This window comes from Callithrix jacchus, chromosome 19, assembly GCF_049354715.1.
Source record: "Callithrix jacchus isolate 240 chromosome 19, calJac240_pri, whole genome shotgun sequence".
Classification (NCBI taxonomy): domain Eukaryota; kingdom Metazoa; phylum Chordata; class Mammalia; order Primates; family Cebidae; genus Callithrix; species Callithrix jacchus.
Window position 1 is genome coordinate 34,707,903 of NC_133520.1, and position 27,505 is coordinate 34,735,407.

A 27,505-nucleotide genomic window follows, 5' to 3' on the forward strand; every position below is an offset into this window, starting at 1 on the left:
TCACCCAATTTTACAATCCCTATTATTGCTATTTCCATCCTACCTCTCAAATGCCAGAGACATGGCACAAGCCAGTGCCTCTCCTTCCAACTGTGTTCCATGACAGCTCACCAGGTGAAAATGTGCATAGCTGCCCTTCTACAGCAAACAGGGGGCTATCAGCACTCCACTTTTTACAAGAGATGGGGTCTTGATTGCCATTTGCCTGGTGGGTGATACAATTCAAGAATCCCATCCTTAGAGTCTGCTTCTTAGTTCCAGTTGCATGCTAATTTTTAAGAACATGCCCTTCTGGAAAAAAAAAATTGTAAAGAAATGAAACAGCCAGATAGGGAGGGGAAGGAACTGAGCAAGAACATGCTCACAGGGAACACGTAGCCTACACCAAATCAACAGTGGCTTGAGTATAAATTGCATTATAGGGTCATAAAGACTTGAGGCAAGGGATCAGGGCTCTTGTACCCCAATACCAGTACAACATTGGTTGTTTCTTGGGGGTGGGGCATAATTTCCTAGGTGCATCAGGATTACATGGCTCCTATTATGCCAAGGTATGTGCCACAGAATGTCACAGGTGCAACCCATTAACTGCAGCAGCAGCAGCAACTGGGGGGTGAGCGTGTTGTTGGGTAAAAACCAACTGTGTTCATTTACTCCCACGTGGCTCAGTCAATAACCTTACAGGTAATCATTTTGGCCAATGAATGAAAATTATTTTGGAATAATGAAAAACCTTGGATTTTTGGAATCTTTCTTGGGCAGAATCTGGTTTAGTTACTAAAATATACCAGAGATTTAGAGCAGTTTACATAATCTGTCTGAACCTGTTTCCTCATCTATGCAATGAGGAAGGTAAGAGTCATGTCGCAGGGCTGTTTGAGATCAATTATGATAATTTATGTAAAGTTCTGGTATATCTCATGCTCAAAAATTAAAGTCAGGTTATAAACCTTGTGGTTAATCATTTAAATTATCTTTTTTTTTTTTTTGAGAAAGAGTTTCGCTATGTTACCCAGGTTGGAGTGCAGTGGTATGATCTCAGCTCACTGTAACCTCTGCCTCCCAGGTTCAAGGGATTATTGTGTCTTATTCTCCCAAGTAGTCGGAATTACAGACGTTCACCGCACCCAGCTAATTTTTGTATTTTTAATATAGACCATGTTTTGCCACGTTGGCCAGGCTGGTGTCAAACTCCTAGCCTCAAGTGATCCACCCACCTTAACCTCCCAAAGTGCTGAGATTACAGGCGTGAGCCACTGCACCCAGCTAAACTACTTTACTGTGGTTCGTCTTTCTAAAGGAGCAACCACGTAGTGGATTTGTTTTCTTTTCTCTCTAGGAAGCTGAATTTTTTTTTTCTTTTTGAGATGGAGTCTCACTTTGTCAGCAGGCTGGAGTACAGTGGCGTGATCTCAGCTCACTACAACCTCTGCTTCCCAGGTTCAAGTGATTCTCCTGTCTCAGCCTCCTGAGTAGCTGGGACTACAGGCACGTGCCACCACGCCTGGCTAATTCTTTGCATTTTTGTAAAGACAAGGTTTCACCATATTGGCCATCTCCTGACCTCGTGAGGAAGCTGAAATTCAGTTATGCTTTCAGCAATATTCCAAAGAAATTTGCTCAGTTATATTTGGTAATTCTTTCTATTTACTTTTGAAAGATAAGCATTTTGGCTATTACTGGCATGTAGGAGTCATTTCAACTTCACTGGGCAATGAAGATGACTTTAGGACAAATTCCAGGCTTTACTCTCTTGCTAGTGTGACGGTCTTTGTCTCTTCCAGGAACAGAAACCAACAGTTGGTGGGCAAAGGATACAACTCAGACTGGTGGTTTTGTGTGTCTCACTTTAGGAGACTAAATTTAGGAAATGGTCTTGGTGAACAGCTAGGCAATTCCAGATAGCTAAGGGAAATTTTGTCTTGTGTTTGTCTTCTCGTGAAGAATAACAAACGTGTCTTTCAAAAACATGTCTTTTGTTGCTTACAGACAAAATGCTGGGTTGCGCTCTGATCAGGCACCATTCAGATATTCTGTAAGTCACAACAAATCTTCCTTTCTTCCTAATTGATCATCCTCAAGCATTTAAATTTTAGCACATGCTTTTTTCTATGCTGCTAACACAAACTAGAATAGTTTTCAGATTAAGATAGCATCACAGAGTGAATCATTTGGTGTCATAGGTACACCAGAAAATCCAGGAAGTAGGAAAAAGAAGTTCCCACTCATGTATATTTCTTGTAAGCGTAATTATTGTTTGGACTAGATTCTTAGTATTTTTAAACTTAGAAACTTGTTTTACTCTGTTCTGGCTGGGCCGTTTAGAAAAGTTTAACTTTCTAGCAAACCCCCACGGCACGTGTATACCTATGTAACAAACCTGCACATTCTGCACATATACCCCAGAACTTAAAGTATAATTAAAAAAAAAACAGGAAAAGTTTAACTTTGTAGACTTTAAACAAATTTTCATTCTTCTATGGGCAGTTTGTCTGCCTCACTGAGGAAACCACTTCCTGGAAAGGAACTATTTCTCAGGCTGGGCTTTTTCTCATGCCGTGATCTCTCCTTCCTGGAGAGCCACCACATACCCTGTCTGACAGGAGCTGTAGTCCTTTTGCTTTTTGCTCTTGTTCCCTCAGAGAAGAATCATGTGTATACCCAGAAAGGAATTCATCATGGGCTCCACCTGAACCTTGATAAAGTCTTGGGGGGATACATACAGAATCTCAGAGGGTGCCCCAGACTCTTCTCCCCAAGAAAGGGTCATATCAGCTCCCCTCTGTCAGAACCATGCTCAGCATCTGGGTCTACCACACTCTGCCCCTCCCTTTCAGTGACCCATTGTTGGGACTTTGCCAAGGCTGAACTCCGTGGCATAGGCATATTTCAGCTGTTACTTAGAGAACTTTTCTTCATCTTGATTCAAGGTATTGGAGTAGGCCGAGCCCCACTGTGGCCTGTCTGCGGCTCTGTGCCATGTCCCTCAAGTTGCAGAGCATGTTCCCAGCCCCAGGCCTCTTTGGGGCCTTGACTCTACTGTGGTCCCCTTCTGGCTTGTGTAGTGAGTACAGTGGTTATGGGTAAAAGGGGACAGTTTCTCCAAGGTATGAGAAAAATTCCTAATGAATAGTTAGTCAAATATAGTCAAATGGTGGTAGTTCACAAGATTTTTGAGCAAATACAATGACTATGTTATTAATAAAAATGAAGAATCTTAAAATGTCAAGGAAATTGTTCTACTATAGATAGAGGCTGTTATTAGGTCTAAAACAACAAAGTGTTCATATGCAAATATCTCTGCAGAGCTGCTTTAGGGAGGAATAACCTTTAATTTTTAAATCAGTTTCTTACATTCAAATAAATGTTCCTAAGTGCTTAAGACACAATTATTTTTCAATTAAGTTAGTTATATCATTTACCATCTTGGTTACTAATTGATTAGAAAAAATTTCCATCCACAAAGCATAATATGTTGCCTGTTATCACAAATTCTGAATAAATTTGCTGAAGTAAAAGAGCACTTTTTAAACTATAAAGCCTTATATAAATGGAATACGTTGTTATTCAAAAGGGAACTTTTTACAGAAGAATGAGAAATGTATGAGATTGAGAGAACTTGCCAGAACTGGTTGACGAGCTGTTGCTATGGAAATTAGTAATTGTTATATTATTTAAATGGAATGTCCTTTTGGCACAGTTGTAGTTTTCTCTGTCTTTGGCCAAGATTGTTCCGTATCTTGAGAGAACTAATTTTTATAACATGTTAATATATTTACAAACGTATTCCTTGAAACAGCTATCTATCATGGCATCAAAAATGGAAGATTTGAACTGTTTAGGGGAAAAATCTTGACCCAAAAATAATAGCTGGGTGCTCTCCTGAGAGCTGGTAGATTGATATAAAGTGTGGAAACCATGCCTTCTTGATCACTAAGCTAGGGAGAAAAGCATGATTTATCAAGGAAGCATCTGTATTTGGAAAATATTATTCACATCAGAAACATGAAAACTGTTGAGCAATGATGTTAATGTAGGTAATAGTATCAGTACAGGATACAGAGGCCAACTCCACCTCTGAGTTCCCTTCTTACACTCTGAGGTAATGAAGGAAGACTTTCTCTAATCTGTGAACAAGTCTTTGAATTATTTCTCCATGTTCCTATTTATTTTTTCCCTTTCTCTTCTGCTCTCTCAATTTTTCCCTGTACTCATGATCCCAACCCCCTGAAAGGTTGTTTAACATCTGCCAACCTGAACCTCCCTTTCTCATCCTACCTCCCCTGCCTCCCACTTCTCTTGCAACAGCAATTTGATGCCAGAGAGTTGCCTATTGCCTCGATATATTCTGCCTCTCCCATTTTTTCCATGACTCAACTTCTACCCACCCTTGAAGATATACCTCCCCCTTACTCTGTGAATCCGTTCCTTGATAATTCAGTCCTCTGTTCTGCCACCACCTTCTCCTGTAGAACTCCTTTCCTGTCCTAACCTTCTGCACCTGTGTGACTGGTTCTATGGTATGACTATTTATATGGCTATAAGTTTATCTTTTCAAATACATTGCAAGTATGTCCCTTAATATTACCCAAAAAGCCTATCAAAGAGCTCTACATATGTATTTATTTACTTATTTATAGAAATTAAAAGTTATGTTTTATATTTCTATGGAGGTGTTTAGTCTATGGGTTAGGAAAAGCTGTGTGGAAGCTATAGGCTATGTTTCTGAGCTCCGGCGAGTTGACACTTTGTGAGGAGAAGAGGTGAGAGAAACAATGCTTGACCTGAGCTGATCCTTGGCCTCCTGAGTGCCTCAGACTTTCTCTTTCTCTTCTATTTTGTGTGTGTGGAGGGGTGGGGGTGGGGTCCCTGCAGTCACTAAGGATCTGTTACCAGTTCCCTGGGTGTGGTCAAACCAACTCCGATTCTGGTTGACCACTTGCTCTTTCCTATGTCCTCCATATCTGTGACTCCTAGAGTTTGGTTTTTGTTTTATTTTGTTTTTACTAAGGTCTTCCTCCCACCCTGGATGCTCTCATAGAAGGCCTGAAGACAGCTCCACCATGACTGACTTTCTCATGCATCTGATTTCGAATTCCCTGGAAGTTCACTCACCCATCCATTTTTCTGAATAACATCTGAATTATCCTTAAAATGCCTTCTGTTCCTGTCATTTCAATGTTTTTGATTTATGTGAGGGACATAAGAGCTTTCTAACTGGTTCTGAGTCACCTACTTCATCAGTGATAGAAGGTTACTTGACTTTACAAATAACCAGAATGTTGATAATCAACCCACCAAGAGAATAGAAAAAGACCTGAAGAACCTTCACAAAAACTAATATCCAATCGGTTTGTAGACATAAGGAAACTTGGTTAACTTCACTAGTCATAAGGCAAATTAAAATCAAATACAAAGTACAATTCCACTACAGAGAAGAATAGCTAAAATGATAAAATGTCAAGTATTAGCAAAAATGTATTACAGCTATAACTCTGAAAAACTGGTGAAAGTATAAATTGGTCCAACTGCCTTACAACATTTTTTGACTAGTAAGCTGAACATCTGTCTACTCGATGATCTGGCAATTCTACCCCTAGCGGTTACCTCTCAAAAATGCATGTATATCTATTCAGCTATGGGCAGGTATTAGAATGTTTATAGCAGCCCTATTTATAATAACCCCAAACTGGAAATGACCAAAATGCTCATGAGTAGTAGAGGATAAATTCATGGTGATACATCACATGATGAAATATACCACGACAATGAAATGAATAATTGTACAGATTCGTTTCAAAACAGAAAGTGTTTAGTGAAAGATGCCAGATATGAAATATGTACATACTGCTTTGTTTCATTTATGTAATTTTCAAAAACAGGCAAAAGTATTTCATAGTGTTTAAGTGAAGCTAGCAATTACCCCCTGGGATGGGGGTATGAGGACGGCTTTGGCGGTGCTGGTAATGTTTCAGTGTGTGAAAAGTCAGCTAGCTCTGCACTGGAGACAATGTGTTTTTTTGTATGTAAAACATACTTCAATAAAAATTAAATTAAAAATTGTAAAGAAGGTGGGTCTTCTCTTTTTTGAGATTCAGTCTCACTCTGTCACCCAGGCTGGAGTGCAGTGGCACGATCTTGGCTCACTGCAACCTCTCCCCCTTGGGTTCAAGAGATTCTCCTGCCTTATCCTCCTAAATAGCTGGGATTACAGACACATATCACCATACCCGGCTAATTTTTGTATTTTTAGTAGAGACAGGGTTTCTCCATGTTGGCCAGGCTGGTCTCGAACTCCTAGCCTCAAGTGATCTGCCTGCCTCAGCCTCCCAAAGTGCTGGAATTACAGGTCTGAGCCACTGCAGCCAAGGGTTTTCTATACCCTACTGATCTTGGTACAGGGTAATGGCTGGTCTTCCCATTGACTTAGAATATCCTTACCCATAATGCATTCAGATATGAGAAAGTGCCATATTCCTCACAACAGAATTCATCTTTTCAATGCTTATATTGGCTGTGTGCTTTTTTCTTTTACAACTACACCTGATATGTGCAAGTTTAGTCTGTCCCCAGTTAGGTGGACACTGTGAATAAGTCCCAGAATCCATAAGTTTCATCAATTCTGTTTTGGCTTCCTGCAGGAAACAATATCCTAGCTATTGGATGTTGTTAGTTTTTTGTTGATATTATTCCAATACTATATGACTGGACCAGATCCTTGGAAGCTAAAGGTATAGTTTTCATGCCCCATTGGTAAGGCCTGCTTCCCATGATGCCTCTCAAAGTGATGGTTTGGATTTGTGTCCCCTTTGTCTTCCACCATGACTGAAAGTTTTCTGAAGCACTCTCAGCCATGCTTCGTGTACAGCCTGTGGACCGTGAGCCAATTAAACCACCTCTTTCATTTAAAAATGACCCAGTCTTAAGTATTTCTTTATAGCAGTGCAAGAACAGACTAATCCATGGGCTTTAGCTATCTCACAGTATCATATCTTTCCCCTTCATTGTCCTGTTTCCTGATGGAGACTTAGCTATAATGGGCGTGGGTTCTTGCATGAATCCCACTGTCTCCGCAATGGTAGTATTTACAGTATTGACAAATATCAAGAGGAGGCGCTGATGGATGGGGACATCAGATGCTTGGGTAAATGAAATCATTTGCAAATCTAAAAGATAGAAAAATATAGAAGGAAGTTATCAAGGTCTGGATACAGGGCAGAGATCAGTCACATTTTCCAGGTTAAGTAGAGGGCAAGTTTCCAGCTTTCAAAATCTTCACAGTAGATTCGCAGTTTAGATGATTTTAGCTGAATGAGTGAGAGTCTCATGAGAACTTTGAACTGCAAATATTCCCTTCTAAGCTCTGCCTTATAGGAGAGCAATTCTACACTCTGGCTGCTTTTAATAAGCCATCTCAGCCAGGCCAGGTGTACCTCATCAATACACAAAATGACTTGAAGTATAATGACTCAGCCTTCCTGGCTGATATACATTCCTCGCCTAACACGGGGTAGTTACTCAAACATCGCTTGACATCAGACTAATTAATATAGCTCATTAAGGCCCATCCTATATTTATTCTCTGCACCTGAGTCATTATATGCTTCTTAAATAGAACCATTGTCTCCAAGCCTGAAAACCCCAGGTTTCTTCACATCTTCTCTTTCCCTTTGTACTCTATATCTCATCACTCATTTAATTCAGTTTCTTCTTCCTTTGAAATGCTTTCGAGAGAATGGAAAAATGTTTGTGTTCGAATTATGAGATAATTTCTACAATATATGTCTATTTTAAAATTTTCATTTACCCCAGTTCCAACTATTATTTGACCCGAAATGGATCTTCATCCCACACTTTGACTCTTTTACTTCCATTTATTTTTCACCTCTCGTTTTACCAAGAATAGTTACAAATCTTTCAAGCAAGCATGTTCAAGAATGATTTATTTTTTATTTATTTTTTTGAGACGGAGTTTCACTGTTGTTACCCAGACTGGAGGGCAAAAGCACACTCTCGGCTCACCGCAACCTCTGCCTCCTGGGTTCAGGTAATTCTCCTGCCTCAGCCTCCTGAGTAGCTGGGACTACAGGTGCACACCAGCGTGCCCAGCTAATTTTTGTATTTTTAGTAGAGACGGGGTTTCACCTTGTTGACCAGGATGGTCTTGATCTCTTGACCCGCCTCGGCCTCCCAAAGTGCTGGGATTACAGGCATGAGCCACCGTGCCCGGCCTAAGAATGATTTATAAAAAGGAGGTTGAGAGCCCATGCAAAGAAATGACTGCAGAGTTCAATGACACAATCTAAATATATCCCAAATTCTGTCATTTCTAATCACATTTACACTATCACCCTGGTCCAAAACACCATCACTTCTGGACTAGATTACTACAATAGGCTTTGATATACAAAATGACTTCAGGTATAATGACTCAGCCTTCCTGGCTGATATAGCCCACTCCCAATACATTCCTTGCTTAACACGGGATAGTTACTCAAACATCGCTTGAGTCATGGATAGCTCAAGTGGTTGTTCATCTACTCAGAATTCTTGATTAGTTTTTTTCACAGACTAAATTTTACATATTGTTTTCTGACTTCCGTCATTTATGAAGAGAAGTCAGCAGTTATTCTGACTGTATGTAAGCACTGTTTTTTTTTTTTTTCTGGATGCTTTTAAGATTTTCTCTTTATTTCTGGTTTTCAGCAGTTTGCCTATGATGTGCCTAGGTATCGTTTTTTCCATATTTGTTCTGCTTGAGTTTCACTGAACACCTTGAACCTGTGAATATACCTCTTTTCCCAAGTTTGAGAAATGTATTTTTTTCAGAAAATTTTACTGCTTTATCCTTTTTTTCCTCTTATTATGGAACTCCAATGATATGTTTAATAGATCATTTGATATTGTCTTTTAAGTCCTGAGGCTGTTTTTTATATGAATGTTTTGTCTTTCTCTACTTCAGATTGGATAATTTCTATTGATCTATCCTCAAGTTCATTGATTTTTCCTTTCACTTCCATTCAGCTGCTAAGTTCCTCCAGTAACTTTTTTTTCCAGAGGGTACTTCTTAGTTGTAGAATTTTTGATGCTTTTTTATAGTTTATTTTTTTCTGAGATTTCTTATCTTTCTATCCATTAGCAAGCATATATGCCTTTACATCATTGAGTATATTTATAACGGCTATTTAAAAATACTTGCCTGCTAATTCCAACATTTGGATCATCCTAAAGACAGTCGCCATTGATTTTCTTTTCCCTTCACTGTACTTCAGAATTTCTAGTTTCTTCATATGTCCAGTAATTTTGAATTATATCCTGGACATTACAAATGGATTCTATTATATTCCCCCCCAAATAGAAAGTTATTTTTGTTTTATCATTTTGTTTTCATCTAAACAGGCAACCAACTTACCTGTATCCAATCTGAAAACTCTCTCTCTCTTGTGTAGCAGCTCAAATATCAGTTCAGTTCTTTTATTCTTAGCTGTTCTGTTTTTAATCTGTCCTGCTCATGGGTGATTCAGAGATCAACCAGAAATCTAGGCAGAGTTTATACATAGGATGGGCTCTTCTTTTTGGTTCTTTAATTTTTAGGACTCTCATAATTTTCTAGAGCCTGCTGCTGCCTAAGGCTCTGTTTTTTTAAAAACCAGAAAGACTGTTGGTTTTCTGTCTGAGTTTTAGCTATGCCACATCATGCCAACTTTTTGATATCCTCTCAAGCTAAAAGGTATAACAAATGGGAAATTTGATCTATGGTGTTCCCTTCTAAGACTTCGTGATCCTTTAGAATGTGTCTGCTTTTGTTCACTTCCTGATTCCTTAAGGTAGGATTTTTGTTGTTGTTTTCTTCCCTAATTTATTCAGAGTTTAGAATTGCTATCTATGGGAGGGTGGGACCAGTAGATACTAACACAGCTATAATGAAAATGGAAGTCTTCATCCTCTTACCCATATTCAGTTTTTTTGGGCTTGCAGAACATGATATTCCCTCTTTGATAAAGGTTTTTTCCTGGATATTTTTATAGATCACTCCCTTACTCAATTCAGGCCTTTACTCAAATGTAACTTATTCAGAGAAGCATTCCTTGACCATATCATCTAATGTGTGCTGCCCATCCCACCTCACACCTTACTACCCAGCACATTACTCTGGTATTTTTCTTCATACTACTTTTTTCCCTGACCTTGTTATGTATTGATTTACTTTGTTTATGTTTATTTTTCTCCCTAGACTGTAAGCTCCTTGAGTATGGAATCTTTTTGTCTGCTTTGAGTAGTATGGCATTTCCAGCACCTAGAATATTGCTTGGCTCAAAGTAGGGGCTCAAAAGATATTTGTTCAATGACTAGCTCATACTAGACACTTAAAATACATCTATACACAAATGTGTTCAACCAATTTTCTATGAAGGTGCAAATGGAAAATGCATTTTTGACCCAATTGTGTGAGAACAACTGAACATCTAGAGGCAAATAAATAAATCAATCTTGATGTAAACCTCACACTTTATGCAAAATTAACTCAAACTAAATCCTGGATTTAAATGTGAAACATAAAACTAGAAAAAGAAAAAAACACTGGAGAAAAATCTACGGGATCTAAGAATTAAGTGTAAAGTATAAAACTATAGCACATACAAATTCTTGGGTGGGGGTAGGCAAAGATTGTTTAGACTTGACACCAAAAGCACACTCCATTAAATGGAAAAATTGATACATTAGATCTCATTAAAAGTACTCTGGTATATTTGGCAGTAAAAAAAAAATTGGCAGTAAAAAAAAATGGATGATTGACACATACAAAATCTTAAATGAATATCATAGGAATTATGCTGAGTGAAAAATATACAATCCCAGCACTTTGGGAGGCCGAGGCGGGTGGATCACGAGGTCAACAGATCGAGACCATCCTGGTCAACATGGTGAAACCCTGTCTCTACTAAAAATACAAGAAATTAGCTGGGCATGGTGGCACATGCCTGTAATCCCAGCTACTCAGGAGGCTGAGGCAGGAGAATTGCCTGAACCCAGGAGGCGAAGGTTGCGGGAGCCGAGATCGCGCCATTGCACTCCAGCCTGGGTAACAAGAGCGAAACTCCGTCTCAAAAAAAAAAAAAAAGAAAAATATATAATCCAGGAAGTTTATATACTGTAAGTTTACATACTGTATCATTCCATTTATATAACATTGCTGAAAATGACAACATTTCAGATATGAAAACCAGATTAGTAGTTGTCAGAATTAGAGGTGAGGGGGATGGGCATGAGGGAGGTGACTGCAGTTATAAAAAGGCAGCACAGGTAATCCTTGTGTTGATGGAATTGTTCTGTATCTTGACAGTGATGGTGAATACACCAATCCACATACGTCATAAAACTGTATAGAACTGAATACACATGCAAACAAACATGAATACAAATAAAACGGAAATTTGAATAATATCAGTGGATTATATCAATGTCAATATTCATTTATTATTCCACAGCTCATAATTCTTTTCTTTCATGATGACTTGGAGGGAAGGAGATAGTGTCTCTGCTTTCTAGATATTAACCCCGTTTCTTATCTTCTTTGTCTCTACCTAATTACTTAGTTTTCTGTGACAGTTATTTACATTATTTAAAAAGTACTAGGTTTTAAATTAATGAGATTCAAGCCATAATAAAAACTCTCCCAGTAAAGAAAAGCCCAGTCCCTGATGGCTTCACTGCTGAATTCTACCAAACATTTAAAGAAGACTAATACCAACCCTACCCAAATTATTCCAAAAAATAGAGAACAGAATACTTCCAAATTATTCTATGAAGCCAATATTACCCTGATACTAAACCTTGACAGAGACGCGTTTAAAAAAAAGGAAAAGAAAAGAAGAAAACTACAGGTCAAGATCTCCAATGACTCTTGATGCAAACATGCTGAACAAAATGCTAGCAAACCTAATTCAACAATATATTAAAAAGGTTGTTCATCGTGACCAAGTAGGATTTATTCCAGGGATGGAAAGATGGTTCAACATATGCAAATCAATTAGCGTAATACATCACATCGACAGAATGAAAGACAAAAACCATAGATCATTTCAATTGTTGCTGAAAAGGCATTTGATAATATTCAACATCCCTTCATAATTTAAAAAAGCCTTCAAAAAACTGGGTATAGAAGGAAGATACCTCAATATAATAAAAGCCATATATGATAGACTCACAGCTAGTATCATATTAAATGGAGAAAACCCGAAAGCCTTCCCTCCAAGATCTGGAACAGGACAAGGATACCCACTTTAACTACTGTAATTCAATACAGTACTGCCCTAGCTGGAGCAAAAAGACAAGAGAAAGACATAAAGGGCATCCAAATTGGAAAGGAAGAGTCAAACTATCGTGATTTGCCATGATGTGATCTTATATTTGGAAAAATCTAAAGCTTCCACCAAAATAATATTAGAACTGATACACAAATTAGTAAAATTGCAGGATACAATACAAAAATCAGTAACATTTCTGTATGCCAACAGTAAACAATCGGAAAAAGAAAATGTAAAATAGCCACAAATAAAAGTAAATGCCTAGGAATTAACCTAAGAAGTGTAAACTCTTGACAATGAAAATTATAAAACACTGATAAAAGAAATTGAAGAGGGCACCAAAAAATGGAAACATATTCCATGTTCATAGATTGGGAGAATCAATATTTTTAAAAAGTTCATACTACCCAAAGCAATCGACAGATGCAGTGTAATCCCTTCAAAATACCAATGGCATTCTTCACAGAAATAGAAAAAAACTATCCTAAAATTTATATGAAACCACAAAAGACCCAGAAGAGCCACAGCTACCTTAAGAAAAAAAAATTGGAGGAATTGTATTATCTGACTTCAAAGTATACTACAGAGCGATAGTAACCCAGACAGCATAGTACTAGCATAAAAACAGACACATAGACCAGGGGAACAGAATAGAGAACCCAGAAACCAAATCCACAGATCTACAGTGAACTCATTTTCACAATGGTGCCAAGAGCATACACTGGGAAGACAGTTTCTTCAATAAATGGCAATGGGAAAACTGGATATCCATTTGCAAAAGAATAAAACTAGACCCCTGTCTCTCACCATATCCAAAAATCAAATAGAAATGGATTAAAGCCTTAAATCTAAGACCTCAAATTATTTCACCACAAGGAAACATTAGGGGAAATTCCAGGACATTGGTCTGGGCAAGAATTTCCTGAGTAATACCCAAAAAGTACAGGCAACCAAAGCAAAAATGGACAAATGGGATCACATTAAGTTAAAAATCTTCTGGGCAGCAAAGAAAACAATCAACAAAGTGAAGAAACAAGTCACAGAATGGGATAAAGTATTTGTAAACTACCCATGTGCCAAGGGATCAATAACTAGAACATATAAGGAGCTCAAACAACTCTACAGGAAATAAAAATTCATAATCTGATAAAAAGATGGACAAAAAGGTTTGAATAGACATTTCTCAAAAGAAGATAGACAAATGGCTATGAAAAGACACTCAACATTACAGATCATCAGAAAAATGCAAATCAAAACTACAATGAGCTATCATCTCACCCCAATTTAAACAGCTTTTTTCCAAAAGACAGGCAATAATCAAAGCTGGAGGATATGGAATAAAGAGAACCCTAGTACACTGTGGGTGAGAATGCACATTAGTACAACCATTAGTCAAGAACCGTTTGGAAGTTCCTCTAAAAATAGAGCTACCATATGATCCAGCAATCCCACTGCTGGGTATATACCCAAAAGAAAGAAAATCAGTATATTGAAAAGATATCTGCACTTCCATATTCTTCTTTTTTGCAGCTCTGTTCACAAAATTCAAGATTTGGAAGCAACCTAAGTGCCCATCAACAGATGAATGGATCTCTTGAAATGTGGCACATATACACAATAGTGTATTATTCAACTGTAAAAAAGAATGAGATCCTATCATTTGCAAGAACATGAATAGAACTGGAGGTTTATGTTAAGTGAAATAAGCCAGGTACAGAAAGACAAACATCACATGTTCTCACTTCTTTGTGGCATCTAAAAATCAAAACAATTAAACTCATGGAGATAGAGAGTGTAGAAGGATGGTTACCTGAGGCTGGGAAGGGTATTGGGGGTGAGTTGGTGGGGATGGTTAATGATACAAAAAAATAGAATGAATGAATGAATGAATGAATAAGATCTAGTATTTTATATCACAACAGAGTGACTATAGTCAATAATAATTTAATTATACATTTAAAAATAACTTTAAAAGTGTAATTGGATTGTCACAGAAAAAGAAAAAAAGCACTTGAGGGGATGGACACCCCATTCTCCATGATGTGATTGTTACACATTGCATGCCTCTATCAAAATACTTTATGTACCTCATAAATAAATTTACCTACTATGTACACACAAAAAGCAAAATAATTCCTTTTTTTTTTTTTTTTTTGAGACGGAGTTTTACTCTTGTTACCCAGGCTGGAGTGCAATGGCGCGATCTCGGCTCACCGCAACCTCCGCCTCCTGGGTTCAGGCAATTCTCCTGCCTCAGCCGGGGAGTAGCTGGAGTAGCTGGGATTACAGGCACGCACCACCATGCCCAGCTAATTTTTTTGTATCCTGAGTAGAGACGGGGTTTCAACATGTTGACCAGAATGGTCTCGATCTCTTGACCTCATGATCCGCCCTCCTCGGCCTCCCAAAGTGCTAGGATTACAGGCTTGAGCCACCACGCCCGGCCTCCATTTTTTTTTTAAAAAGCAAGAATGGTAAAAGCACTAGGTGTTAGTAGAAAGCACAGATTTGATTCAGATTAGTGAACCAAGTAAGTGGCTAAAACTTTACAGATATAAGTGGCTGAACCACTTATTTGGGTACAGTCAGGCCTGACAAAATTACTCAGACAATATTTGAGTGATATTCCTTTTGTTTTTTTCTGATTTACTTAAGTCACCTAATGAGCCACACTTTGGTGCCATTCTAGTCTGCTAAAAGAGGGAAGCACAGTGCCTGAAGCACTGAAAAGCTTGCAAGAGCATGTGATAACAAGACTCAGATAATGAGCCTCAGCCACTTACTGTCTGTAAAGTTTTGGCCGAATGTTGTTTAATCTTTTTTGAGAAAGAAGATTTTAAAAACCATAAGGTTGTTATAAGACTAAATGTAATCATTTATGGAACATGCTTAGGACGTAGAGGAGCCTAATAGGTAAGAGAGTTATCTAATGAATGCTCTAAATTTCTTGTTTTTTATTTTGAGATATGTTTCAATACCTACTTTATTGAGAGTTTTTAGCATAAAGGGCTGTTGAATTTTGTTGAAGGCCTTCTCTGCATCTATTGAGATAATGATGTGGTTTTTGTATTCAGTTCTGTTTATGTGATAGGTTACGTTTATAGATTTGCCTATGTTGAAACAACCTTGCATCCCCGGGATGACAGCCAATATTATACTGAATGGGCAAAAACTGGAAGCATTTCCTTTGAAACTGGCATTAGACAAGGATGGCCTCTGTCACCATTCCTATTCAATATAGCATTGGAGATTCTAGCCAGAACATTCAGGCAAGACAAAGATATAAAGACTGTTCAATTGGAAAAGAGAAAGATGTCTCTATTTGCAGGCGACATGATTGTATATTGAGAAGACCCCATTGTCTCAGCCCAAAATCTCCTTAAGCTGGTAAGCAACTTCAGCAAAGTCTCAGAATACAAAATCAATGTGCAGAAATCACAAGCATTCCTATACACCAATAATAGACAAACAGAGAGCCAAACCATGAGCAAACTCCCATTCACAATTGCCACAAAGAGAATCAAATACCGAGGAATACAACTAACAGAGGATGTGAAGGATCTCTTCAAAAAGAACTACAAACCACTGCTCAAGGAAATAAGAGAGGACACAAACAGATGGAGAAACATTCCATGCTCATGGTTAGGAAAAATCAATATTGTGAAAATGGCCATATTGCCCAAAGTAATTTATATATTCAATGCTATCCCCAACAAGGTCCCATTGACATTTGCAGAACTGGAAAAACCCACTTTAAACTTCATATGGAACCAAAAGAGAGCCCACATAGCCAAGACAATCCTAAGCAAAAAGAACAAAGCTGGAGGCATCATGCTACCTGACTTCAAACTATACTACAAGGCTACAGTAATCAAAACAGCATGGTACTAGTACCAAAACAGAGATATAGACCAATGGAACAGAACAGAGGCCTCGGAAGCAATGCCGCACAGCTACAACCATCTGATCTTTGACAAACCTAACAAAAACAAGCAATGAGGAAAGGATTCCCTGTTTAATAAATAGTGTTGGGAAAACTGGCTTGCCATATGCAGAAAGCTGAAACTGGACCCCTTTCTTACACTAAAATTAACTCCAGATGGATTAAAGACTTAAGCATAAGACCTAACACCATAAAAACCCTAGAAGAAAACCTAGGCAAAACCATTCAAGACATAGGCATAGGCAAGGACTTCATGACTAAAACACCAAAAGCAATGGCAACAAAAGCCAAAATAGACAATTGGGATCTAATTAAACTCCAGAGCCTCTGCACAGCAAAAGAAACAATCATCAGAGTGAACTGACAACCAAGAGAATGGGAAAAAATTTTTGCAATTTACCCATCTGACAAAGGGCTAATATCCAGAATCTACAAAGAACTAAAGAAGGTTTACAAGAAACAAACAAACAAACCCATTCAAAAGTGGGTAAAAGATATGAACAGGCACTTTTCAAAAGAGGACATTTATGAGGCCAAAAAACATCTGAAAAAATGCTCATCATCACTGGTCATTAGAGAAATGCAAATCTTAACACACTGAGATACCATCTCATGCCAGTTAGAATGGCAATCATTAAAAAGTCTGGAGACAACAGATGCTGGAGAGGATGTGGAGAAATAGGAACACTTTTACACTGTTGGTGGGAGTGTAATTTAGTTCAACCATTGTGGAAGACAGTGTGGTGATTTTTCAAGGATCTAGAAATAGAAATTCCATTTGACCCAGCAATCCCATCACTGGGTATATACCCAAAGGACTATAAATCATTCTATTATAAAGGCACATGCACAAGTATGTTCACTGTGGCACTGTTTACAATAGCAAAGACCTGGAACCAACCCAAATGCCCATTGATGATAGACTGGATAAAGAAAATGTGGCACATATACACCATGGAATACTAGGCAGCCATAAAAAAGGATGAGTTCATGTCCTTTGTAGGGACATGGATGAATCTGGAAACCATCATTCTCAGCAAACTGACACAAGAACAGAAAACCAAACACTGCATGTTCTCACTCATAGGCAGGTGCTGAATAATGAGAACACATGGGCACAGCAAGGGGAGTGTTCATATACTGGGATCTGTTGAGGGTTGGGGGGTGGCTAGGGGAGGGCATTGGCAGGTGGGGAGGTTGGGGAGGGATAACATTGGGAGAAATGCCTAATGTAGATGATGGGAGGATGGAGACAGCAAACCACCATGACATGTGTGTACCTGTGCAACAATCCTGCAAGATCTGCACACGTACCCCAGAACTTAAAGTACAATTTAAAAAAATTCTTGTTTTTTCTCCCTAATATTCATTTATTGTCTTAGATTCCCTTTATAAAGTTAAATCAATTCATGATGAATTTATGTGCTTTCCTTTCTTTTCAGGAAGGTTGAAATTTAATCATGCTGCAATAAATGTTACATCATGATTTACTGAGTTACTTCTGGTAAATGAGAGGTAAGTGCTTTGTATTTTGAACGCCTGGAACAGTCTTTGCAGCTGAACTAGGCAGGCAGGTCATTTTCAGGCCTTTCCCAACATCTTCTTTAAGTAAAAATCAGCATATTATTATTCAAGTGTTATTTCCCATGAAATATAACAATTATGCACATAAACAGCTTATTTTTTACTGCTTTTTTCAGAGATATAACACCAGGCTGGGAGTGCCTTTTGGCTGATTGAAAACTATGCAAGTATTCTTCAGTTCTGATGGAGTCTTGCTGTCTGCCTGCTTTTCCGTGCTTCAGGCACCATGCTTCCCTCTTTTAATAGACCAGAATGGCACCAAAGTATGACTCATTAGGTGACTTAGGTAAATCAGGAAAAACAAAAGGAATGTCCCAATCAATTACCATCTGAGTAATTTTGTCAGGACTGTTCGTATTCTTGAGGGATTTTTTTTTCCTTCTTTTCATATTTCTCTTTCCCCTTTAGGCTTTAGAACTTTTGGAAGGAAATGTAACTTTCCGCATTACTGTTTTTTTTTTTTTTTAATTTCATCCTTCTGTTGGCAGTCCAAACTCAGAACTAAAGCCACAGCTTGTCCTAAGTAGGCAGTGCTGCTCAGGATGGCTTTCTCTCATGTTCTAATTTCCTGACTCAAGTGGATCTCAGGCTTACCACACTCAAGGTTTGCTTTAAGGGTGACCGAGCCTGCTCACTCGGAGACAAGTTCCTTTTTTTCCCATTCCTTGTTTGTTTTGTCACTCAAAAACTAATTACTTACATTCCTAGATAACAATTTCTTTTAAGTATAGCTTCTATCTTGAAAGGAAAAGATTAGGGTTCTACTTCTAAATACCTTCAGAGTTCTTACAAGGTGACTTACTCCTGGCATCAGAACCCTTGATGCTAAAATTAAAATTTTGTATGTCCTTTGACTCCATTGATTCTGGGAACGTTGATTCCACCCTCTTCCCCTGAGCTCCTTCTTAATGCAGAGCTTGACTTGACTTTACTCCAGAGTGTAGCTGCTACTGACTATTGCACAGCTGACCACCAATTTGGCAGAGGCTGCTGCTAGTTCTCTCTCTTCCTGTGGTTGTTTCTAGGTGGAATCTGTGACCTTTGAGCTTCTGTTAGTGCAAGTGAACACGTAGTATGAGGCCTGCATCAGGGAGCAAACCACCCTGCCATCTCTGTATCTCATGCCCATCTAGCCTACACTGTGAGCAAGGCATTCCTAGTGCACAGGGCCCCAGGAAAGCCTGGGAAAGTGCAGAGTCAATGAAGGGAAAGTAGTTTAGATCAATCAATTGCAAAGGCATTTATTCCATATTAGGCATTTTATAAGTGTGGTCAAATTGTAGTAATTTACACCAACTTGTGGGAGGCATAATAAATTATTTTATTAATGTTACTTAGTTATGAATAAATTATTTTATTAATGATATAAGAAATTGTTTATTGATTTTCATTTTATTTAACAAAGGCTTAACTACAATTTTTTTAACGTTTTAATACTTTTGAGTATATGCTAATACCATTACTAGGGAAAAAGAATCCTTGGTTTGTATATATTTCTGGGGAACTACTCTAGTAAACAGATAAAGCTGAATTGCAAGCGACTTCACTTTCTTACATATAAGTATAAATACAAAAGTACTTAAAATTCCTTTACCTCTTAAATGAGTTTATTATTCCTTGCTATTTTTTTGAAAAGCAAAAGTGAAATTATTATTGTTGTCACAAATTCTGAGAAAATTAACTAGAACCTACATTTATAAGGTATGTGTATAAAAGTTCTCCGTAAACCATAAAACATTATATAAATACAAGGTTTTATTTTTGCAGTTTGGTAAGTAATTCTCATTATTCAAGTACCGACATTTTTTTCCTTAAAATTGTTTTCTATAAATGCAAACCGCGTGGTATTGTCGAGGTTGCAGGTTTAGTTAGTGGAGTCCTTGTAAGTTTACACAGGACAACGTCTTTCTATCACAAAACGTTTCTCCAAAGTCTCCTCTTTTGCTGACTTTATATCTAAAGGTGCTTCACTGCCCTCGAGTAGCACAAGCAGCAAATTGCAAAGAACATGGACTGTGTTCAGCAAAACTACACTGACTGCTCCTCACTAGCTGTGTGACTTCGGGCAGGCAGCTTCACCTCTCTGGTTCTGTTTTCTCATTTGTAAAGTGAGGATATAATAATGCTGATCTCATGAGGTTGTTGGGGGAGTTTATATTTGTTAAATGCTGAAAACATTACCTGACAAATTATAGTAAGCATTTATATGTACATTTATTTTTAATTTTTATTTTTTTGAGACAGGGTCTTGCTCTGTCACCTACCCAGGCTGGAGTGCAGTGGTGTGATCTTGGCTCCTTGAAACCTCCACCTTCCAGATTCAAGTGATTCTCGTGCCTCAGCCTCCTGAGTAGCTGGGATTACAGGCACAAGCCACCATGCCTGACTAATTTTTGTATTTTTAGTAGAGACGGGGTTTCGCCATGTTGGCCAGACTGGTCTCCAACTCCTGGTCTAGGGTGATCCTGCCTCCCAAATTGCTAGGATTACAGGCATGAGCCACCACACCTACATTTTAAAAATATTTTAAATTATTGAAAGAAATAGTTCTACAGAGAGTGAGAAGTCAATTCTGCTTCCTCCAAATACTTATACACATACTCACTTTCCTTAATTCTCAGCCACATGGTAATATGAATTATACCATGTTGTTTTATTGGTAATGACATTGATTGGGTCGCATACAAGTCCAATAAATCCCTTTAGTTCTGTGCTGTTTCTTTAATGAATAATAATAATAATAATAATAAAACCCTCTTTCCCTCTCCCTCCTTTTCTGTCTCCTGCTCCCCTTCTCCCCTCTGCTGTTTCTCTCTCACTATGCAAGGTTGCAATTCACTTCCCAGGATTACACATTGACACTATGAAAATATTAGTGAGTTCCTGTTGCTCAGCACTGTGGTGCAGTGTGAATGCAAGAAAGGATATGCTTTGATTGGAGCAGCTAAAATCTGCAGGTTTGCAGGTTGCTCATCTCCAGCTTCTCAACACAATGAGAATCCAAACTCCCCAGCTGAAATAGTGCTGAGCAGCTAACCACTAGAGAGTGGTTCAGAAGTGACTTTGAGGGAAGCATTTCTCCCAGCCAGAGGCAGTTGTCATGGGTCAGTGCGTGAATCTGAGTGAGGTGGGTCATGGTGCAATTTCAGATATCCAAGAAATAGCACCAGCACTCCCCAGTTTATATGTAGCCCAAAACCTTTCGTAAGATACTTGACCTATGGGATTGACCCCCACTGTTGGTCAAATGACTGTTATGATAGAATAAGCAAAATATTTCTTGAAAGGTTATTTACAGTATTTTACTCAAAACAATTGCAGGAGTTAAGTCATCATCACTGCTTTCATTTTACACAGGAGGAAACTGAGGCAATAAGAGAAGTCCTGTTGTATAGAAAGAGAGAGCTCAGAATCTGGAATTAGATGCCCTGGTTTCACACATTGGCTTTGCCTCTTAAAGATGCTACATAATTTAGCTTCTCCATGCCTCAGCTTCCTTATCTCTATAGGAGATATGCCCATACAGCGTTGCTGAAGGCTTACATGAAATAATGCATGTAATGTGCTTGGCGCATAGGCTGACATCTAGCAAGTATTCAGTAAATACCAGCTAGTAAATGCCAACTACCACTCAGCTAGTGGTAACACTGGTTGATGTGATGGGGTGGTGGTAGCGGTGGATCAAGAATAGTGGAGAAAGAAAAAGTAGAATTCAGCAAGATTTCATATCCCTTTTATTAATTATCAGTGTCCAAATGTGTTTTCTCTGAGGTTCACAAGATGCTAAGGTAATGTGTTTTGACTACAGCTCTGTGCCTAAAACCAGAAATATCAAAAGCAGAGCTGTCTGTGGAGAAGAATCCATATATCAGCCTTGAAACTGTCACCATCCAGTATGACACTGGCTACAGGACAGTTGGCTCCCAGAGCGTCTTTTGCTCAGAGAACAAATCTTGGAGTCTGGATATGGCCAAGTGCAAGAGAATGAGTAATACGCATCCAGTGAATTTTATATATGATACCTCAAAATAAATGATAGGAAAATGGGATGGCTCATAAAATGGGAAAAGAAATATCTCCTAAAGGATGGTCTCAGTTGTTGGGGTTAATTATTTACAGGTACTGGCTCTTTCCACCTTGAAGCACTGTAATAAATCTGTGGTGGTAGCAAAGTTTATTGTGTTTGTTTTATAGGAGGTCAGTAGAGCCTTATTAACCAGTTGTCTGACCCCAGGCATCAGTATTTCTCTGTTGTCTGATGTGCTTTCCTGGTGAATCGTAGAACAGGATCCCCCGGTAGCTTACGGTTCCTCTTTGCTTGTGTTGATACTGATTATTGCCTAAGAACAGATATAGATTCAGCTCTCAAAGAAATGTTTTGCTAGCACCCAAAGTATTTTTCCAGAGTTTCCACCCCATCCATCCTGGGGTCATTCCTCACCTTCTAATCTTCCTTTCACAGCCTTCCTGAAAGAAGCACAGCTATTTACAAGGAAGGGGAAACTTTCCAAAAATCAACATTTTGATTTCCTCTTTCAGAAAGTCTTTGAAGGCTGTGACATAGTCATTGCAGGCAAAGCCTTCTGACACTGTCTCCCATGTCCCGGTGTCTCAATAGTAGCCCTAGAGTTACATAAACTTCCTCTCCATGTTGAAAAACTAAAACAAAAGAGTGACAAGGAAAAAGACATTTAAATATACTAACCTCTATTCCCAAGAAGATGGAGATTTGCTTTTCTACACAATTATTGAGAGAAAACCTCAGTTTATCAACTCTGTTTAAATATCATCATTTATGGCAATAAATAACTGGCAAAACTTGCTAATATAAATGTGACCTTGGAATGTAAAATGACTAATTTATATCAGTATAACTCAGCTGAAGATTTTGCTTTTCTGAATTTTGCAGGCTAACTGAAATAAATAATTACCTAATAAAAATTAGTTTGTCCTCATTTTCATTTGAATGTCTATGTCATATAATGTGAGTGCTCCATACAAGTTCACTCCCTAAAGTTTTCTTTTCTATTTTATTATATCTCAGTGGTTGTGAAGGGCAATGAGTTGCATAACAGTGTTGATGTGATTCTCTCTCTTTCAAGACATCAATGCAGAGTTTAGTAAATCATATTTCTTAGTTCACAAGAGGCTAATGTCCCTCGTCAATGTAAAAGCCCTTGTCTGCTTTCCTCCCTTATCTCTTGACTGCCATTCCCCATTTTCCTCTCTCCACCCCCACAGGTATATACTGTAATGAGTGTGATATATGTCCTTTAATGTGTACATAGATTGTGAATGTGTATATGCTTTTCACCTTCCTTGCTCCTAACTACATAGTATTCTAATACACGTATCCTCCATATTTTGTTCATCCATTCCCCTTATGTTGAACACCTAGGTTGCCTCCAGCTTCCCTTTACTGTAAATGACTTTGTGATGAGTATCCTTGTATATGTGTCTTTATAAAACTGCTTGAGGTTTTCTGTTGTATATATGCCCTAGAAAGTAGATGTGGTATCAATTTATTTTGCAGTTAGAAGAGTTCTTTGGTCTCCATTCTCACACAAACATATAGGATTATGAATCTTACTAATTTTTACTGTTCTGATTTCTTATCATCATTTTAATATCTGTAAAATCTGTAGTGATGCCACTTTTCTCATTCCTGAGATTAATAATTCACATCTCTCTCCTTATTATTCCTTCTCAGTCTGTCTATAGGTTTTATCAATATTTTTTGATTTCTCAAAGAATTAGATTTTTGTTTTATTGATTTGCTCTACTGTTTTTCTTTGCTATTTCATTGCTTTCTGCATGGATCTTTATTTCTTCTGCTTACTTTGGGTTTAACTGGCTCTTTTGATTTTAGCTTCTTAAGATGAAAACCAAGTAATTGATTTAGACCTTTGTTTCCTCTCTAATATAAGCACTTTACTGCCATAAGTTTCTGTCTGAGAACTGCCATGCGGCACTCCACAAATTTTAATATGTTGTACTTTCAATTTCATTCACTTCAAAATACATTCTAAATTCCTTTTCAATAAAAAATAGTTGTTTTATGTTATGGAATTTTGGGATTGTTTTGCAGAAAAGCCAAACGAAACTTCTACTTTGCTTGCAGTTTGCCAGGCTAAGATACAGAAGGGCCTGCAGTGGCCACCAAGTTGTCAGCCCCAGGTGTACTGCAGGGCTCATTGTATGTGTGACAGGTTCAACTTACAAAGAACTGATCTAGGCTTTAACATGTGAAATAGTTCACTTTTTGTTGTTTTGTTGTGATGATAGTAAGTGTGGCCTTTGTGGTAGACTATTATCAAGAAAAAAGGACCAGAAATCTTCTAGAAAGAGATCGAGGTAGGGTAGCCACCCAATACATTCTTTCCAGGGACTGGGAGTCAGACACATGGGTGTACACCCTAACTCAGAACTTAGAACTTAAATGAGGATAGAACCAAACCATGAGCAAACTCCCATTAACTATTGCCACAAAGAGAATAAAATGCCTAGGAATACAACTAACAGAGGATGTAAAGGACCTCTTCAAGGAGAACTACAAACCACTGCTCAACGAAATAAGAGAGGACACAAACAGATGGAAAACATTACATGGTTAGGAAGAATCAATATTGTGAAAATTGCCATAATGCCCAAAGTAATTTTAGATTCAATGCTATCCCCATCGAGCTACCATTGACCTTCTTCACAGAACTGGAAAAACCCACTTTAAACTTCATATGGAACCAAAAAAGAGCCCGCATAGCCAAGACAATCCTAAGCAAAAAGAACAAAGCTGGAGGCAAGATGCTACCTGACTTCAAACTATACTACAAGGCCACAGTAATCAACACAGCATGGTACTGGTAATAAAACAGAGATATAGACCAATGGAACAGAACAGAGGCCTTGGAGGCAACGCCACACATCTGCAACCAACTGATCTTTGACAAACCTGACAAAACCAAGCAATGGGGAAAGGATTCCCTATTTGATAAATGGTGTTGGGAAAACTGGCAAGCCATGTGCAGAAAGCTGAAACTGGACCCCTTCCTGACACCTTACACTAAAATTAACTCCAGATGGATTAAAGACTTAAACATAAGACCTAACACCATAAAAACCATTGAAAAAAACTTAGGCAAAACCTTTCAGACATAGGCGTAGGCAATGACTTCATGACTAAAACACCAAAGGCAATGGCAACAAATGCTAAAATAGACAAATGGGATCTAATTAAACTCCAGAGCTTCTGCACAGCAAAAGAAACAATCATTAGCGTGAACCAGCAATCAGCAGAATGGGAAAAAATTTTTGCAATCTACCCATCTGACAAAGGGCTGATATCCAGAATCTTCAAAGAACTAAAACAAATTTACAAGAAACAAACAAACAACCCCATCAAAAAGTGGGCAAGGATATGAACAGATACATTTCAAAAGAAGACATTTATGCAGCCAGCAAACACATGAAAAAATGCTCATCATCAATGATCATTAGAGAAATGCAAATCAAAACACATTGACACATCATCTCATGCCAGTTAGAATGGCAATCATTAAAAAATCTGGAGACAACAGATGCTGGAGAGGAATGTGGAGAAACAGGAACACTTTTACACTGTTGGTGGGAGCGTAAATTAGTTCAGCCATTGTGGAAGACAGTGTAGTGATTTTTCAAGGATCTAGAAATAGAAATTCCATTTGACCCAGCAATCCCATCACTGGGTATACACCCAAAGGATTATAAATCATTCTGTTATAAAGACACAAGCACATGTATGTTTATTGTGGCACTGTTTGCAATAGCAAAGACCTGAAACCAACCCAAATGCCCATCAATGATAGAATGGATAAAGAAAATGTGGCACATATACACTGTGGAATACTATGCAGCCATAAAAAAGGATGAGTTTATGTCCTTTGTAGGGACATGGATGAATCTGGAAATCATCATTCTCACTAAACTGACACAAGAACAGAAAACCAAACACTGCATGTTCTCATTCATAGAGTGTTAAACAATGAGAACACATGGACTCAGGGAGGGGAACATCACACACTGGGATCCGTTAGGGGGTGGGGTCTAGGAGCTAGGGGAGGGATAGCAGGGAGTGGGGAGATTGGGGAGGGATAACATTGGGAGGGATAGCACCTAATGTAGGTGACGGGGGGATGGAGGCAGCAAACCACCATGGCATGTGTATACCTATGTAATAATCCTGCAAGATCTGCACATGTAACCCAGAACTTATATATATATATACTAAGAAAGGAGTGTGAGAGAGGCTTGTTATCCTAATGCTGCTACAGACCCTCTCATGTCAGGGAGCTTTCCTCTCACATGAGTCAGGGAGTGGGTGCAAAGGTGAGAATGAGGATTTTCTCCACCGTTCTAATGAATCAGACCAAACAAGGAAGCAGGAAATAAGGGAGGTGTCTGGGACTTTTCATGTAATGCTTCAGAGAACAATGGTTCTGAGTGGGGGCAATAAGGGTATGTTTTAAAATAACCTTTATAATTGCCTTCTTCCAGTTTCTCTGAAAGTGATTTGTATAATAGATTTGTTGGGGTAACAAAATCCTTTTTTGGAAGAAGGTAGCAGTGGATAGAGAAACTTTTTCTCAGGAAAAGTCAATCAGAGAAGATGTGGACAGCAAGGGTCATACAAGGCTCATATGCCTGCTGAGCCCTGGGGGAGGAAATGAATGAGGGAGCCCACAGGATGCCTTCAGCAGCTGCACAGCATATGATGTGGTCCCACCCTGTGTGTGAATTAGTTGGGAGAAACTCAGTTTGCCATTATGGCAAACAATCCCCAAATCTCAGTGGCTTAAAAATAAAGCTTTATTTCCTATTAACACTACATGTCTATCTTGGGTTGCTGTGTAGCAGAGTTGGGATCCGCCCTGGGACCCCCACAGCCTCTGCTTCATGGGGAAGGAATATGACAATCCCATGGTTCTTCATAATTTTACATTTCACTGCCAAAAGCAAATCACTTTAAGGGAGCTAAAAAGTGAAGAGGGAAGAACAATCCTACCATGTGCCTGGAAGGAGAAGAATCAGAATCACTGATGAACCACACTAATGAGAAACACACTACAACAACAGAAATTTTCAGCAAAACCTACATAATCACATATGCCATTACTTTTGGATTTCTTGTGATTAGCAATCAAGGATAGTGTCTCAGCTAATCAGCACAGGAAGAAAAGCCTATTGTAACTGACAATAAAGGAACGTATAGGACATAGATATAGGAGCATAGGCAGGGGGAGTCAAAAGGATGGGAGGACAGGGGCTGCAGCTGGAAGGGTATGGCCAAGCTGATCTGTAATAGAAACAAACTAAAGACAACCCAAACATTTAGCAATAGGGAACTGGTTTAAATACGACGTGCTCACAAACACTGGAATTTACTCATCTAAGTGTTCATAGAGAACCTACTCTGTGCCAGGCACTGGGCATAGAGCTGTGAACATTTAAAGAGTCGGTAAAATGAAACGCAGTCATTAAAAAGAGTGAAGTATATTTGCATATACTGATGTGGAAAGATATCTAAAATGTATAAAATGAAAAATACTTGTTTCAGAACAGCATGTAGCATATGATCCCATTTGTATGCAAAATTCTTACACATCTAAGTATACTGTTTACATAATCTCATAGTGAT

The 27,505-nt window shown here is 38.4% G+C and overlaps 2 long non-coding RNA genes across 2 annotated transcripts in view; both read right to left on the reverse strand.

The window, feature by feature from the left end:
- LOC144580407 (uncharacterized) overlaps positions 1 to 27,505 on the reverse strand; it is a 119,604-nt gene that overhangs the window by 47,541 nt on the left and 44,558 nt on the right. The window lies entirely within an intron of this gene.
- On the reverse strand, positions 19,656 to 27,246 carry LOC144580332 (uncharacterized). Its single transcript, XR_013529633.1, has 2 exons — positions 22,277 to 27,246; positions 19,656 to 22,175 (listed from the first exon to the last, which is right to left on the reverse strand). It is a non-coding gene; the product is annotated as an uncharacterized LOC144580332 (long non-coding RNA).